We start from the raw sequence: 16,369 nt of genomic DNA, 5'->3' as shown, positions 1-16,369 counted from the left end.
ACTGCCTCTGATTTTTCACGCTGCCTAGAACTGAGCGGCTGCTCCCAGCCTCACCCATCCATGCCAAGCAAGTGCCTTCACCTACTGCAGGCACCCATCCAGGGTGCTGGGGTGAGGGTGGAGGACCAAGGATCTCCTAATGAAAGTGCTGACCCTGGTGTAACCTGTGTGCCCCAAGTAGCATTGCTTCAGTGTTAAAAACAAAAGATCGATGAATTGTATAATGTACTTTTACTGCTGTTAATTTTTCTGAGTGCTGCTGTTGTGTGTCTTCTAGAGGCTAACAGGACCCTTTGGCCACAAAGCAATATTTACTCTACCCTGGCAGCTGGGCTGCTGGAGGCAAAAGATGCATCCTTGCTCCCCAAGTGATAAGGAAATGTCAGAATGCATATCATGGAGAGGACGTATCTGACACAGGCTCAGCACCACTGCATGCAAACATGGCTCAGCCCTACCTCCTACCTCTGGAAGTTCTTCCACTTTGCTTCTTTAAATCCTTCCAGGACGCAGGAGGTAGGCAACAATACTGTTCGAGCAAAATCTTACAACTGACTTTTCAAAACTAATTTTTCAGGTGTTAGACCCTCTTGTCCAGCACTATATTTCTCCCTGTCCATTAAAACTGTAGCTCCTCAGAACAAATGCTGTTCAACTGACCTCCACAAAGTACCTTTTAATCCTGATGACACTTTAAATAAGTGTTGGCTCAAAAAGCCAAGTCCCAAATCTCCAGCTCCTACTTCAATTCTCTCATGGATTTAATACGTTCACACTCCTGTTATGCTGTTTTATGTACTACCTTTACAGAAGTTGTCCTTACAGCACCTTCCTTAAGCCAAGGAGATGCCCTGAGAGTCAGTTCAGCGAGAAGCATCTCCTGCAGCAGAGACAGAGCTTCACAGAAGATATCCTTGCTTGCTTTAGCACAGCTGGAGACACACAAGAAGTGTGCAACGGGTGCAGAAGGCACGTAGGTGAGGTAGCAAATTAATTTACACCAAGAAGTAGAAGACAGACACCATGTTACTCTCCTTATGTTCATTGGCATATGAAGTATTTATATGAATAATGATGCAAAGTATTCCTTAAAACCAGATAAAGCACAGAACCTTCCTTTCCTTCCCCATCTCTTTCCAATTTCTAGAGCAAGCACTACGCAGCTGTAAAGAGACACCAGAACAGGAACTACAAAGCAATTCCATCAGCTCATGAACTTCTCAAACAGAAGAGGTTTGTCGCTAGAGGACACAAAGTATTGAGGGTTCCCCAGATAATCAGACACACAGCAGCTGCTTCATGAGGCAAAAAAGCCTTCTTTTTCGGGGTTTTCTCAACCTTTATATAAGCTTCTCCAACCAGGGGACCCTGATCGGTAGAAGGAACAACACCCCTCGCATCCCATTGGTGGGATAAGAGAGAAAAACAAGCTCAGAACATCTGTGCCTTGTTTTGGGAAAGTAATTCCTTATTTACACAAATAACCCTTGAGCGAGAAAGGTTCCCAAGCCTTTCCCTTGGGAACAGCCAGCATCTGAGAGCTTGAAAATTCTCTCAGGTTCAGAAAATCATGTCCACAGAGGTTTGCCGCGTGCTGTTCTCTGTTCCCTCCATCCCACTCAGCAGGAAGAACTTCATATAAAAGCTGGGGAAGAGTGAAAACCATCTCTTGTACCACACTGCAAGAGCCAAAAGGTAAGCAACCTGTGATCCTTCAACACAGCAGGAAGGCTTGAAACCATATTAATACCCAGCAGTGGCCAGTAGAACATACCAGAAAATTTTTTAGAATTGATTAGTGGTCCCCGGTTCTCTCATTTTCCAGCTCACTGACTGAGCTTTTTCTCTGGGGGATATCCTGTAGTATCTCTATCCCCATGAAAAACATCAGTTTCCTTCTTCCACATCAAGTCATTGTTCCTCTAATTTGCCCCAGTCAATGTGCAGAGCTCCACTCCCATCCCACCTCACAGCAATGTGTATTCCTGTCTTCTCCACTGGAGCAGAAGTGCAGCACAGGCCCCCCACCAGCTGCTAATGTGTACCTTTCTTTTCTAGTTGCAGGGGTGCTAAACACACTGCAATAAATCCCCTCATCCCAAGGGAATAGTTCTTTTTCTTCAGGCCCCATGACGTTATACACAGCAGCTCTTCCCAATGTCAGAAGCTCCATTTCAATGCTCCTCTTCCCTCTGAAAGATCCTGCTGCTTTATGCCTTACTGCGGGGCAATTTGCTCCCATCACCACCCAGCTTTCAGATTGCCCACCATGGGGGCAGGCTGTGCTTTCAGCCAGTGACAGGGTCATGATATGGCCATCAGGCAGAAGGGACCTGTGTGCTTCCGTGGGCAAGCTTTTCATGTGTACCTCTTCGTCACCTCACAAGGATGCTGATCACTACTTTCACCTTGCAGCAGAAAGACAAAAAAAGCCAGTCTGCAAAAGTGAAGGAAAGTCTATTTCCAGTGCAACAGCCACATGGTGCACACTGAATTAGAAAGCTGGGAGAGAAATGGAGTAGTTTTTCAATGTTTGACCCCAATTTTTAAGCCAATTCCCATTCAATTTTAGCAACAGAAACGTGTGCATGTGCTAGCAGAATCTTTCTTCCTCCTCTGTGATCTCTCTTTCTCCTAAAGCTGTTGTATTCAAATTCCATTTTGCAGGAAGTAATGGCTGTGTATTTTCAGACGATCTTCAGTAAAGTTACATGAGAAGTGGTGTGAGAAACAGATGTTTTGTACCACACCTCAGACATAGACCTTGGTCACAAGTCAAAATGCAGCCACAGGGACTCGACCTTGCCATTGGCTTTTCAGCCACCATTTCTCTGTCCCAGTCTGACCTCAAGCTCCATGACACAGGTTCTACCCTTGTTTGTCCTTCCAACAGCGCACCATCTCCAAGCAAACACAGCTCCAACAGTGTTCACTGGAAGTATACTCTTTACAATCCAAAATGCTGAAGATCATTCTGAATCATCAGCTCTCCTTTGGATGTCGTGTAGAGCAGTAGAATATTGTCTAACACTGCATCTTGCATTTCCTTGCAGCATCAGAGTTCTCAGGATACTACAGAATCAGATGGTACTAAACTTAGACTTCCTACCCATAGGGAGGTTTTGCTTAAGGCACAATTTGCCTTCTTCTTCATCTTGATTTTATCTATTGCTATAAAGATGAAATTGATACTCAGCTTGATGGCATTATATATATAGATACCTTAAAAGAACCTCAAAACCAGATCTGAGTCTCTTCTTCTCAGCTATCCTGTTGCAGTCTTCTTTCTCCTTTGCACAGGAGATGGGTTTCATCCTTATAAATTTGGCAAAGGGCATTCTCCTCTGGAGATCTCTGGAATTCTCCACATGCTGGAATGCTACTTTGGAGTCCTGATTTACTCAACTCTGGTGTGTTTTTATCCAGATAATATTCTTTGCAACTTCAGCGAGTTCACACTTCACCTGCTCTCACACCTCATTTGGCATTTTGTCCTCTGTGCATTTTAGCAATGCATCAAACTGCTCCCCAGTTACCACTGTGCAGCCTTCTCCAACATACTCCAAATTATTCCCAAAGGGGTGAAAGAATCATTTCATGCATTAGAAGCATGAAACCTGAATTCTGAAAGAATCAGCCAGTGATCTGAGGCACTAATAGCACCTGGCAGAGTTTTAAGGAAAGAAAATCACTTGTTTCTGCCACTCCCATACGAAGGTTTAGTTGATTCCTGCCCCCTAACTTCAGTATGATTTTTTATACGGGTCCTGCGTATTTCTTCTTCTATTGTGATGTTGAATTGAATGGCCTAATATTAATCTTGCACCAATTTTACATTAGTGTAACCAATCTGATTTTCAGAGTTCCCTGTCATTTACAGTAGCAAAAATGACAACAGATTCATATTCAAAGTACCTTGGAAGACAGTTTTAAAAAGAAAGTCCCCAAGCATGCTCAGAGGTTGTAGATGGCTTCTTCATCTTGTGGTTTCTGCTTGTCTAGTTTCCCATATAAATTCTCAACACCATCCTCTTTCTTCAACAGCAGTGACAGCATTTCATGGTTGTTAGCTGCTCTCAGAAGATGAAGTAACCTGGTATAAATTACCTATTGCTGCAAGTGCAACAGAACCTCTTAGCACGGTAGTCACTTCTAGAAGGCTGCAAGGACTGACTACATTATTACAGGCAGAAGGTTTTCTGTCATGGTAGAAGTCATTTTAATATGGCATTCTCCTCAAAGATTTTTCTCTACAGCTATTCAATGCTTTTTCCCTGGTTCAGCAATCCACATCATGAACAGTGGACTACATTCATGTCCTAACTCTCACATCAGTGATGCACAAAAGCTGCAATGAGACCACTCAGATGGCATTCTTCCAGGAGAAACCAGAGACAATGAGGATTGAGAACAGCAGTGAAAGTAATGGGCAACCGCCAAATGAATGGACTGTTCCTGGTTAAATCTGCATTTAATTGTTTCTCATTGCTATTCATTTACCCTGTTAAGACAAGACCAGGTATCTGATCAACAAGATGATAAACCAGCTACTGAGTAAAAAAAAGATGAGGATATTTAAAACAAATACCTCTACATATTCATCACATTGTGATGTGGATAAGCTATACTCTAAACTTGATAAGAAATTCCTGTATAACCTCATAAGACATAAGAGATGATTTTGGTGAACCAAATGTAATTTTAAGACAATAAACCTGTCGTTCTTAGCTCAGGTTGCCAGAGCCCAAGAATCCAGGTCTCAATGATCTCAATGACAGTTATGCCCCAAGGAACCAGGTAGGGGATACTTCTCTTCCACATACATTTAACCTACATGGATCTAGAATTTCTGCGTGACACTTCTTTTAGGAAGTGACTGACAAACTAGAAAGAGTTTTAATACACCATAACGTGATCAGGCAAACTCAAGTAGGAGATAAAAACCCTCAAAGGACACATGAAGCCACAAACTGTAATATAGTAGGGTCTTTCTGAACATAAGCCAACACTTTTTCCCTGCTGTGGGTGACCAAGCACGTGGACAAGTTGCTCAGAAAGGTTGCGGTGTCCCCTATCTTGGAGATATTCAAGAGCAGTCTGGACGTGGTCCTGAGCAACCAGCCCTAGATGGTCCTGCTTGAGAAAGGGGTTGGAGCAGATGACCTCCAAAGGTCCCTTCCAACCTCAGCAGTTCTGTGATTCTGTGAGACCGCAAGAGATAGCTCCACTTTGGAAATGGTGTACATAAACACAAATGACACAAAAAAGTCATGAAGATTAATGTATTTCTCAAAGACTGCATGAAACTCATACACAAAACAGTAAGGTTTCTCTTTCCCCGTTAAGCTTCCTTACCATGAGATCTTCATAGACTGTAGCATCGCCCTTCAGGCATCTAAACTTATACTAGTAAGATGCTGAAGGGAGTGCACAGCAGGGATGACAGAGAGTCTCCCTGGAGATTCCATCAGATCCATGAACATGGAAGTGCTCTCTTAATGCAGTAATGAGAGCAAAGCCAAGATGCCCAGGAGAAACCCACTTGTACTTTTCGAGGAGGACAAAGTAACTTGAAGATTTTCAAAGAGCCGTTCTGTGAAAACAAGGGTGTTTGGGCTGCTCTCCAGGCCGGCCCCGCAGCCCCCCGAGCAGCCCGGCGCACTGTCAGCGGAGCCCTGCAGATGGCTGCAGAGCTCTTCCAGCTCCTACCTGCGCCACAGTCATGGGCACCTGGAGGCAGGGACACTGGCCAGTCCTGCACTGAAGGAAGCAAAATTCTTCTCCTTTCAAAAGATGGACACCTCTCTATGCTGCCTTTATTTCTACCCAAATGTAACAGCCTGCAGGCTGAATATCACTGTTTTTAACCTCACAAAGATCCTCCGTTTGCAAGTTTTCCCACGGTGACAGCTGAAAGACAGAGATGCTGTGGCTCTTGAATGTGACAGTGCACTCCCCATACACAAGAACAATTTGTCGCTCAAGATGCTTTTCTTAACAAGGGTCTGTAGACCCAAGAAGCTCTTACGAAGCAGATATTTGAAAAGATGCATCCATTCCTGTCTTGCCCATGCGGCAGCCACATCCTTCTTTTCCCTTCCCCAGACTTCCGCCTAACTGAGCTGAAGGGCTCGCAGCCTTCTTCTTATACCTCATGTCAGGCTCAAGCACTGTTCCTAAAACACTTTCGCCCACCATCTTTCCCTTAAACCCTATTCTAAAGCAATGAATCCTTAAAAAAAATAAAAAAAAAAAATAATTAAGATCTCTGCCACTTTGGATGCCCTCCTTCCTCCAAAGCCATGTTTCCTATTTCCTTCTCCCCTCTCCAGTCTTACACAGCAGATCAATGTAGGGACAGGGGGTTTTGCACCACAGAATTCTGTGTGAAAATCCTTCCTCTATCTCAAGGGATTAATGAACTTTTCTGCATCCGCCTCGTATCAGTTCCACGCTTTGGGCACAGTAGCCTGATGTCTGTGCAGGTCTCTTGACAATTACGGACAGCTCCCCACCACAGGAACACTGACACTCAGTGGAATTCAGTGCCCAAGTCAGATCACTCTGCTTGAAAATTCCAGCTGCAGTATGTTAGCGGGAACCATTTCTCTGTAGTTTATATTTACCTGGTCCCTTTCCAATCTATCCATCACAATCAAGAAATTGTCTTCTAAGAGGGAGTCAAGAACTTATAATAGACACCAGTGGCCCATTCTCTTTTAATCCATCCAATATTAGATTCGTTAGTCACCAGGATAACAATCCTATTTGCAAATCAGCTACCTTTATCAGATAACCAGTGGGACCTAGTACAATACCTATTAGTCAAACAATATCACAACCAAGATATATAACTGCTTCTGTACAAAAACCTTTCTTCTAATCCTTCTTAAACTCAACAAGACTGATTGGCTTTTATTATTCGTGAATTAATTTTTAACTCTTGGTCCAGCAGGGGAATTGAATCTATAACATATTGCAGAGACCGAAGCAAAGTAACAGTATGTTGAGAAAGTAAACCAACCAAAAAGCAGGTATTTTTTCTTCTTTCAACGAACAATTAAGAGGGCTGAATCTGTTTTGCCCTAAACACACAAGGGAAAATTCTAAGGAAAATTAGCACATTAAAACATGTATAGATAGCACATCACTGTATTGTGAGAGCTTTTGTTTTTGTTTCATAATTATGTTATTTAAAAAAGGCTATGGAATTAAATTTGTTAGTATTTTAAGAAACAAGTCCATGTTAGACTAGGAAATCAAGAAGGGAAATTTCAACAGAGGCAGTCCATATTATTAGAGAAGTAATGATCATGGGCAGTGATTATAGTTGCTCTGTAATGACAGTCCCTTAACTGTAATAGCTAGGAAAAAAGAAACTGCTCTGTAGGAAAATAAAAAACACTTTAAAAAAGAATAAAAATACAATTTTCAGATACACTGTAGGCAATGGAATTGAAACAAAATCCTAAAATAAAATATTTCATAATCAAATAACCTTTTACGTTATTCCATAAGGGGAAGCCCACTATATTTTGTGGCTTACTAGACCAAGATGGCATAAAAAAAAAAATAATTCCAAAGGCACCAAAAGTCAAATAAACAGATAAAAGAAATTCCAAATTGTTGGCTTTTATGGCTATGGCGCTCGAGCACATCTTTATCTTGACAATGTTATAGCTGGATCTATGTTCTGCATATTGTTTTTCAAATTACTCTGTGATACTCCATCTAAAGAAAATCTCAGTTCCTCTTTAAAAAACTCCAGTTCATTGATTTATAAACAGGAGATCTAACTGCAGTTATTTAGCAGCTAATCCTATATAATCCATAATAATATATATTCCCAGAGAAACACCCAATTTTTTCAGCGCACATGTTCCGTATGGCATATTTGTACAGCATTTTACATTTACAAAACACCTTCTATGTAAGGCCATGAACAGATTTACAAGCTTGAATTAACAAAGAATGGGAACAATCTTGTGATGAAGACAGAAAGACCTATCCTTATTTCTTTCTATATATTTATACACTAATACACGCAGAAATACATAACGACATGCAGAAAGTCTTGCGTATGCATCCGAAAGGATGTTGGATGGATAAGTGAGATAGCTCATTAAGCAACATCAAACAAACACTTGATTATATGTAAAATTATATACCTTATGTACATGTGTGTTCTGTTAAATTGTAGCATGTGTACAATTATGTAAAATTAAGTGTGTGTACACATCTCTGACAGACATCCATCCATGCACTCACGGATCTTTGTATGCAAGAAAACCCTTTTCGGTCCTACTCCGGCACACCCTAGTCCTCCACATCGTGCTTGGTGCCCCTACACAACTTGTATCGATTATTTCAAAGGAGATACATTTGTCATCATCAATATAAAACAATACCTATGAATGTATGATACACTTAAACATCATTTTCACAAAGTCATATTTGCTGCAACCTATAAAGGCAAAGAGAACCCACAGAAGGTGAAGTCGTCATCCTTCACAATGCCCAAGCACAAAAACGCAAGTTCCTGCGTCGGGATTTCCCTGGCTTTGCAAATGAGTTTTGGTTGTACAAGACAGCTGTGACCAGGCTGCACATCATTGCTCAAAGTCGCTGTTTAACACAGGTGTGTGGAGAGCCCTCATCCAGCCAGATACCTCTGCATTACTGATTAATCTGATAACAAAATTTACCTACTGCAGACTGTTGGGCAATAGGCACCGATGCTTTTAGAATTTTTTCAGTGTCTCCATTACCCCCTTAACCTACAAAAATGACCAAAAAAAAGCCCTCATCAACAGAAATACAAGAACTATGAAGAAACTGAATTAAACTCTTAAGAATAAAAATAGAAGCAACACTGTATCTGTCTGAAAAGGAACAGAAGCAGGACTGAATTTATGTGTTCTAAAAAATTAAATCGCTCTCCCTCTTCAGCACTTTCTGAACTGTTAAAACTAGATGGCCATCACATATCACACATGGTCTGGAAACAAAGAAAAATAAAACAACAGCAAGTCCTTAAAATCAATGTATAAATTATAAATTGTTTTAAAAGTTATAAGCAAAGCATGTAGAAAATGTACACATTGAAAATGTGTCTCCGTTAATTCTGGTTATGTGCAGTAAAAACAAAATTTACACCAAATCCCCAAAATCAGTAACATCCTATGTTCATCACTGCTATATTGCCATGTCTGTGAAAAACTCATCTAGATTAGTGTAATTTCTTGAATCATGGAAATGCGTTTGAGAAAGAGAAACTTGTCAGTTTGACTGAACAAAACCAAAAATAACACAGAAGACTTTGGAAAAATAAAATCTGTTGAAGAATAATTCTTTGGTGTTCTTCAGCTCTTTAATTTTTTAGTATATAAAATGATGTAAATCTCACTGAGAAATTTGGTTTGTAATTATTCATGTCAGTACATTGAAAAAAAAAGTACTTGCAGAAACTGATGGAAAATTGTATTTCTGTTTTATTTTCATCCAAGTGCTTATACATTCTTAAAATTATCTTCATATGCAAAGTCATAATTGAAGAATTGAACATTTTTTTAAGCTGTTCTTTTGACCTTTGTCTTGAGTGAAAGGACAGCGAGACAATACACTCACCAGCATTGTTCACAGTGACGGCTCCATCACCAGAGATTGAAGGCCATTATTACAAAAGGGAACTTTAAAGTGTTTAAGTGTTTAAAGAAAAAGGGGGAAAAAAACCCAGAAAATAACAATTCTTAATGTGCCATATGCACAAACATCTTTTCAGACCAGCAGACACACAGCAAAAAAAAAAAAATCTTCTTGTAAAAATATCTGCAGTAAAACACAATCAATTCAAAACAAAAGGTGCTGTAAGAAATTTTCTCCTGTTATGCAGGATACTCTAAGCTGGAGGTCCCACTTGTATCACCCGCACTATAGGCTATGCTAGTTTAAGAAAAATACATGACTCCTATAATACATGGTAAATCAAACACAATTTCCAGGAATGGAAAAGGAAAATTTGGACAGAAGGAAGGCATCCTCATCAAACACTCTTATCCTACCAAGAAGAAACTAGAATAGGTTTCCTTTTCCTTCCAAGCCTTCAACAGTGTGCAATATTTGCGACATGTCCTTACTGTCACGGCAAAAATTGTATAAAAACAGCTACCATCTCAACATTTAACTGGTTTTCTTTCATGTATACAAAAATGCAAGAATAAACAGAACTCTGTCCAAAACAAGAACAATCCTATCACAAATTTTATTGCAGTCACAAGTTTTATTGCAGTTATTAAGTCTTACCTTGAAAACAAAAAAGAGACTATTAGTATGAAGAAGTGAAGTAGCCCCTTTTTGCTTCCTATGCACACATAAGTTTGTGACTTTATGAACTGATTCTGTCTTGTCCACTAAATTCCTATCAGGATCAGGAATACCTTTTGTAGGACAAAAAAGTCATAAGGGTGACTAGAGTGAGATTTGCCAGGATTCCATAAAATGAATAGGATTTGCTAGATATTTATTCCTCCCCCATTCAGAAAGGGAGTGCAAGAAAATTCCAGCTCAGCAGGGACAGAGAGCCATCGCAGGTTGTGTGATAACAGCTTGCCACCTGCTTTTCGCAAGTTGTCTCTGAGAAGTGCAAGGGGCACTGAGTAGTAACGTTGCCTGTGGTGATAGGAAGGCACTGAACAGCTCAGTATGCAAAAGCACTTACTGGTACAGAGTGCTCTTCACAAAGGGCATTGCAGAATGCTTTCCAGGCTGTGTCAGAAGTGCTAGGAAAGGAAATATTAGTGCATGTGTCACAGGAGGAACATAAGCACTTGCTATCACAATAAAAGGAGGTATAAGCAAATACAGGTACAATGCTGCTCATAGCCAAAAAAAAAAAAGGGGAGGGGGTGGTTGGCAGGGAGAGGGAGAAGACAGGAACCTCAGCAGCAGTCACATTAGAAGGAGCATTTCTCTGCAAGAACAGCAAGGGTTAACAGTGGCATATAAGCTCTGGTCCAGTCAAGATAGGGTCAAATGATGTGCAGTGAAAAGTTTCAAGTCCTCAATCCCCCAGAGCTTGTTTGCTAATTACATTTGCAATTACAAACATGACAAATATATTATTACACAGTGCATTCCACCTTGAGCAGACATGTTTCTCCTCACGGACAGTCATTGCCAGCAGCCAGACTCTCAAGCCCTGGAAGAATCAAAGTGCACTGTGCTCCAGCTGCAAGAATCATTTTTTTGTGGGCATCTCTATTGCTCTGAAGAGACATGGCAAAGCTTTAGCAAGAAGCAGCATAACAAGGATGGAAACAAATGCAAAGAGTAAGTTATTACAATTTAATTCCTAAGAAGTAAAACTTGCCAAGTCAATAGCTATTACTAACAAATAATATTGTGTTCTGTTCCCAATGACAAGCACAAAGCACTTCTCATGTAGCACACATGCAAGCTACATAGAAATTACTACATTCAAAACTCAAATGCAGCTAATACCACGAAGACAGAAAGAAACCAAGTGTTTCCTTTGTTTTTTGGCAAGGTCACCATAACCACGTTCTGCTAATATCTTCTTTATTAAGTTCCTTCACTAAACAAACAACCATTCTGATTCATCATTTGCCACGCAAACTGATCTTTACCCTTTTTTCCCCCCAGTTTCTACAGTGGCATTACCTAAGAAGCTCACTGCTGGGTTCTGGGCAGATGCTATATTTACTTGCTCACACTGCGCAGACAAAAAATTCTGTTGTGCTCCCTGGCTGTAATGTTACCGCCAGTAGCTCCACAGAATAAAGAACAGGTCTGACTGGGAAGAATTTCCTAATCTCTGCAGTCTACACTGGAATTGCTGATGTGCAGCTCTATGACCCCCAACTCTTAAACCAAGGAGCACAAGTTAGAATAAGAAGATGGGGAAAGGATTTTGGCTTTTTTTTATCCACGATTTGTCACCACTTTTTTCTACTTTTACTATTTCTTTCCTTAATTAGATCTCTCTTAGACATTTTACACTCTTTAGAGAAATTCTACCTTGCTCCTGACAGAACCCATAAATTTCATCTACACTCAGGTTTAAACCTTTTTACCTTTTCCCTGTTTCTGTTCCCTCAGAGAATTTGTATCCTTCAAGCCATGGAAAATTTTGTAAAGAGACCCACTGACACAATGCACAAGACTTCTTATTGAACTGAAATAATTTGAAGAATACAGGTATTTTCAAACAACATGAAATTCAGAGCAGTACTGACAGTGCAGAAACAGGGCTGGGAAATAACAGCGGAAAGGGCACAGAGAGTAGAGCAATGTTCTCTTGGAGAGGAAGAAAACGGGCTATGAAACCTCTATCACAGCAACTTTCTCTGATGCAATCTCTCCAAAGTCTTTCCCCTCTCAGGCTAAATGCAATATTTATTGATTACTTCTAATCAATACAATGAAAAAATCCTATTTTTTAAATATATTGATCTTTCCATATTTCTCAATAATTGATAATGATTAGATCATGTTTACTTTTACAAGTGGAATTAGAAGAGGAGGGAAAAGTTAATACAAATATTCGAAAGGTACTGATTTCCTCATCAGCCCTGCGCTCACTGAGCTTAGTGTACTGAGACCCTGTTTTATGATGGGAACCTTGTCAGAAACCCAGTAACTAAACCAATTCCTTATAGAGGTTTTTCAATTTATTCTGTCAATGAAACAAACAACTCCATCCTATTCTCTCCAATTAACAACTCCTCCCAGTCCCAGCCTCTGAGATACATTCAGAGCAGGCAGTTGCATTCAGATTCTCTGACTCAGATTTCTTCCCATTCACAGAATATGGAGATTTCCAGTAACCTCTGAAATCAAATCACATTACTTCAATCTATGCTTTAGGGTCAGTGACAGCAACTTTGTTAATTCTCTGCTGCAGGCTCTGGAATTTGCTCCTTCATTGCCTTAAAATTCCAGCATTATATCATTCCATCTCTCTATCAAACATGGAATTTATTCCTTTCAACTTTTTCCTTCTCTTCATAAAATAATTTTTATTTTCATTACAGCAGTGACTCACGTGTATCTCAGAGTAAACAGTGTAAGAGACAGCACCTGGCAGGATGCTCTCATTTGCCAGTGATTTTTATTTTACCTTCATAGTGGCTCTTTGGTCACTTTCTGTCTGTCATGTAGAATATTAATAAGAAACAGAAATGGCAATTTTGTAGTCCTATCAATATTTCTGGTGGCAACCATAATGAGCCAGGAAACAAAATTCTCCTGAGATTTAGAAGTTAATATGGGAAAGTAAAAATGCCGTATTCTACTCTCTTCAGAAGCAGCCTTAGGTTTGCACACGAGAGAGATACACCACCAGGACTCCACATGACATATGCATGTGTGTATACCTGTGAGTATACCTACACACAAATATTTACAGCTGCACACATGTGCTTGTGTGTGACTATAATGACATCTTTTACATGGCAGAGTGCACATCAGTGGTGTCTGCACACGCACTCCCTTCCTGCCGTACCGCAGACAGGCGCTGTCAGTGCAGTTTAACTAATGTATTCTCACCATATGCCCTCACCTGAGAGACAAACTGCAGGTACAAATCACTGCCTTTGTTAATTTTCCAATTCGAAAACACTTTAAACAAATTCCAATTCATACAAAAGCTTCTTTCTTGGAGCTGCATCATCTACCCCAGGGACAATTCTCCCAGAGGTCAGTACCAAAATGTAGTAAGCGGTTGCTAAAGAGTGGATTTCCGTGTAAGAAAATAAAATATACGTGGCCTTAGGATACATGCACAGAGGGTCAAAACTAGGAAGAAGCATTTTCTTACTCTCCCTGAAAGATTCCGCACCGAGAGAAACCACACACCTGCTAACCAGAACTTCCACAGGTTCCTTCCTGGTGCGATTACTTAGATCAGCACACACAGGCAATGGAAAGGGAATTTTCACTGCTTGAAGAAGATGAATACAAAACCTGAAGAACAAATTAGAGGCAAGGAATTCTTTTGCCTAGGTTTTGTTCAGACTCCTTTTCAGTCTGACTGTTACAAAAATTAAGATCTCATCAAACTCCAAGGTGAAAGGAGTCACCTCTCCTCTCCTTTGCCTTCTTCATTTGCTCTCTGTTTCAATAATTATGAGGTGAAATACAGTTTCCAGGGAACTGTATGGATCGTATATTGAGTGACCACATCCACTTCTCTTCCAACATTTTAATCTTCCTCATATTCTTTCCTATAGCTTAACAAGCAACTAAAGAAGAAGCAGTTTGCAGTATTTTAAAATTTGTTCCTAATTAACGTTTAATGTGGCAAAAATTGCCATCCACAGAATTAACAGTGGAATCTAAAAAAAAAAAATAAGAAAAAAATAACTTAAAATCATTTAAATCGCTAGCAGTCAAAAGAATAAATCACTACAGTAAGAATAATATGCTCATGCAGCTAGTTAGGGATACAGGCACAAATACAACACCTGTATTTACTTTTTATGTTCACAGGCTAATTGTGTTATAGTGGGAGAAAAAGATGGTTAAACAGATATAGACTGGGCCAACTCATCCTCAGCTACAGGAATATAATGTGAAATCTAGCCTTAAAAAAACTAGAATGTAAATCAAATCAGTACCTGACACTCTGCACATATACCTTTATATATATTGTATTTTTAAAGCTGTTCATATTTTGCTTATCTCAGTAACTTTTTTCAGACTTTCCTGCACCATCACATTCCTTTAAATTAAAAAAATAGAAAAAAAATGAGGTGGAAATATTTTAAATTCTATTTCTCTGTTTTACCAAACCTCAACAACATTCAAGAGCAGGTCAGTTGGCACACAGAACCAAGCACCTCTTTAAACAAAGAGCTCTCCAACAGTTTCTCATCTCAAAAAGCAGCACTCCCTGCCTGCTGTAAAGCCATAGGGGCTCAGTGGCACTTCCCCCAGGGCCACCTTCATCTGTCTACTCAGCAGCCAAGGAGTTGTGCATATGGGTAAGTTGCACTTGACATTTTTGAGAGCTGACTGAAAGCCCATGAAAAAGTAAAAAGGGTGAATGGCAATATGACGTGCAGATTACTTCTTACTGTTTTCATGTTGTTTGAGTTCCTTTTTCTCAATTCCAAAAGTACAAAAAATAAAAGGAAAAAAGTTAAGAGACAATATAGTAAGTGATGAAGACCTAGCTTTTAATTGTGGCATTTTGTTCTTTTCTTTTTTAATGAAGGTAAATGCATCTTCTATTTTTGCCTTAATATTAAGACTCCCAGCAGCATACAGAATACATTTCCCTTAAGAAACTGTTTGTTTATTTTTAATTCAAAGTGGAGCAGCCACAAGTGTAGCACCAGTGGGGAAAAGAAAATCACATGGGTTAGATTATTAATTTCTATTAACAATACAAAGTCTCATTTTAATGAAACTGCTGGAAGCTGGGGATTAAAGGAAAGAAAAATGAGTGTAAAGACAGATGGGATATCAGAAAACAAGGTACAGAAAGACAAATAAAAGCTGAAATGAGGGAAGAGGGGTATTTGTTGATGGTTTGTTTGATTTTAATTATTTTAATTATTTTAATTTTACTAAATACAATGTATTCTTAAGACAAAAGCAATGAAATAGGCAAAATTACTTAATTCCCACCTCTGATGACATAAAACCTGCATAGGTGACACACGGATTAACATGCAAACACACAAAAGAGGACTCTGCTCAGGGTGAGATTTATTGGAGAAACGCATTTAAAATTAATTGTTACAGTCAGCTGGATGTGAACGCTGAAAAGGTTTTGCCTTGTTTCCTAACTTCCCCAACAGGATCAAACCAAACTTAACACGCTAAAGTGATTTTAAACACAGCATTACCAGGCACAGCCCACTTCGGAATACAAAGAGCACTAGCAGGTGCTAAGGTATCAGCCTCCAGTCCCAGCTTGGGATGTCTGTTTGCCAGCCCTCCGACTCACTCACTCTTTCCCTGGGCAGGCTATCCAAAACAGTAGTCTGTGGGAAACTGAATTTCCATAGCGCATTTCAGATGGAAAATAGACTTTTAAAATAAAAGACGGTGCTTTGATGGATCTGCTTCGTATAATTTTATATGCACAACTCTTTATAGGCACCTAGTAATTCATCTAATAAAAATCCTAGCACAGACGGAAAGTAAAACTGCGCAGGAAGGACTGTCAGTGCTCACTGTTAGCTGCCTGTTCCTAGGAGATGAAGCGTTAGAGGGAGAAGTTACACGGCAAGAAGGAAACACAACCAGCACGCCTACCCCCCCAAGTGCTGCTCCGCGGGCTCCGGCGCACCTGCCGGCGCGGAGGTGCGCCCTGCCCTGCCGTGCCCTGCCCGCGCCCGGC

The 16,369-nt window shown here is 40.1% G+C and overlaps 1 protein-coding gene across 4 annotated transcripts in view; it reads right to left on the bottom strand.

The window, feature by feature from the left end:
* Positions 1-16,369, bottom strand: part of ESRRB (estrogen related receptor beta) — a 122,108-nt gene that overhangs the window by 60,911 nt on the left and 44,828 nt on the right. The gene's annotated exons all lie outside the window — the stretch shown is intronic.

The sequence above is a fragment of the Pseudopodoces humilis genome, chromosome 7 (assembly GCF_049639895.1).
Source record: "Pseudopodoces humilis isolate 2021_Gansu_Grassland_sample_001 chromosome 7, ASM4963989v1, whole genome shotgun sequence".
Lineage (NCBI taxonomy): Eukaryota > Metazoa > Chordata > Aves > Passeriformes > Paridae > Pseudopodoces > Pseudopodoces humilis.
Note: the sequence above shows the minus strand (reverse complement) of the source record. Positions and strands in the feature narration are given on the sequence as shown.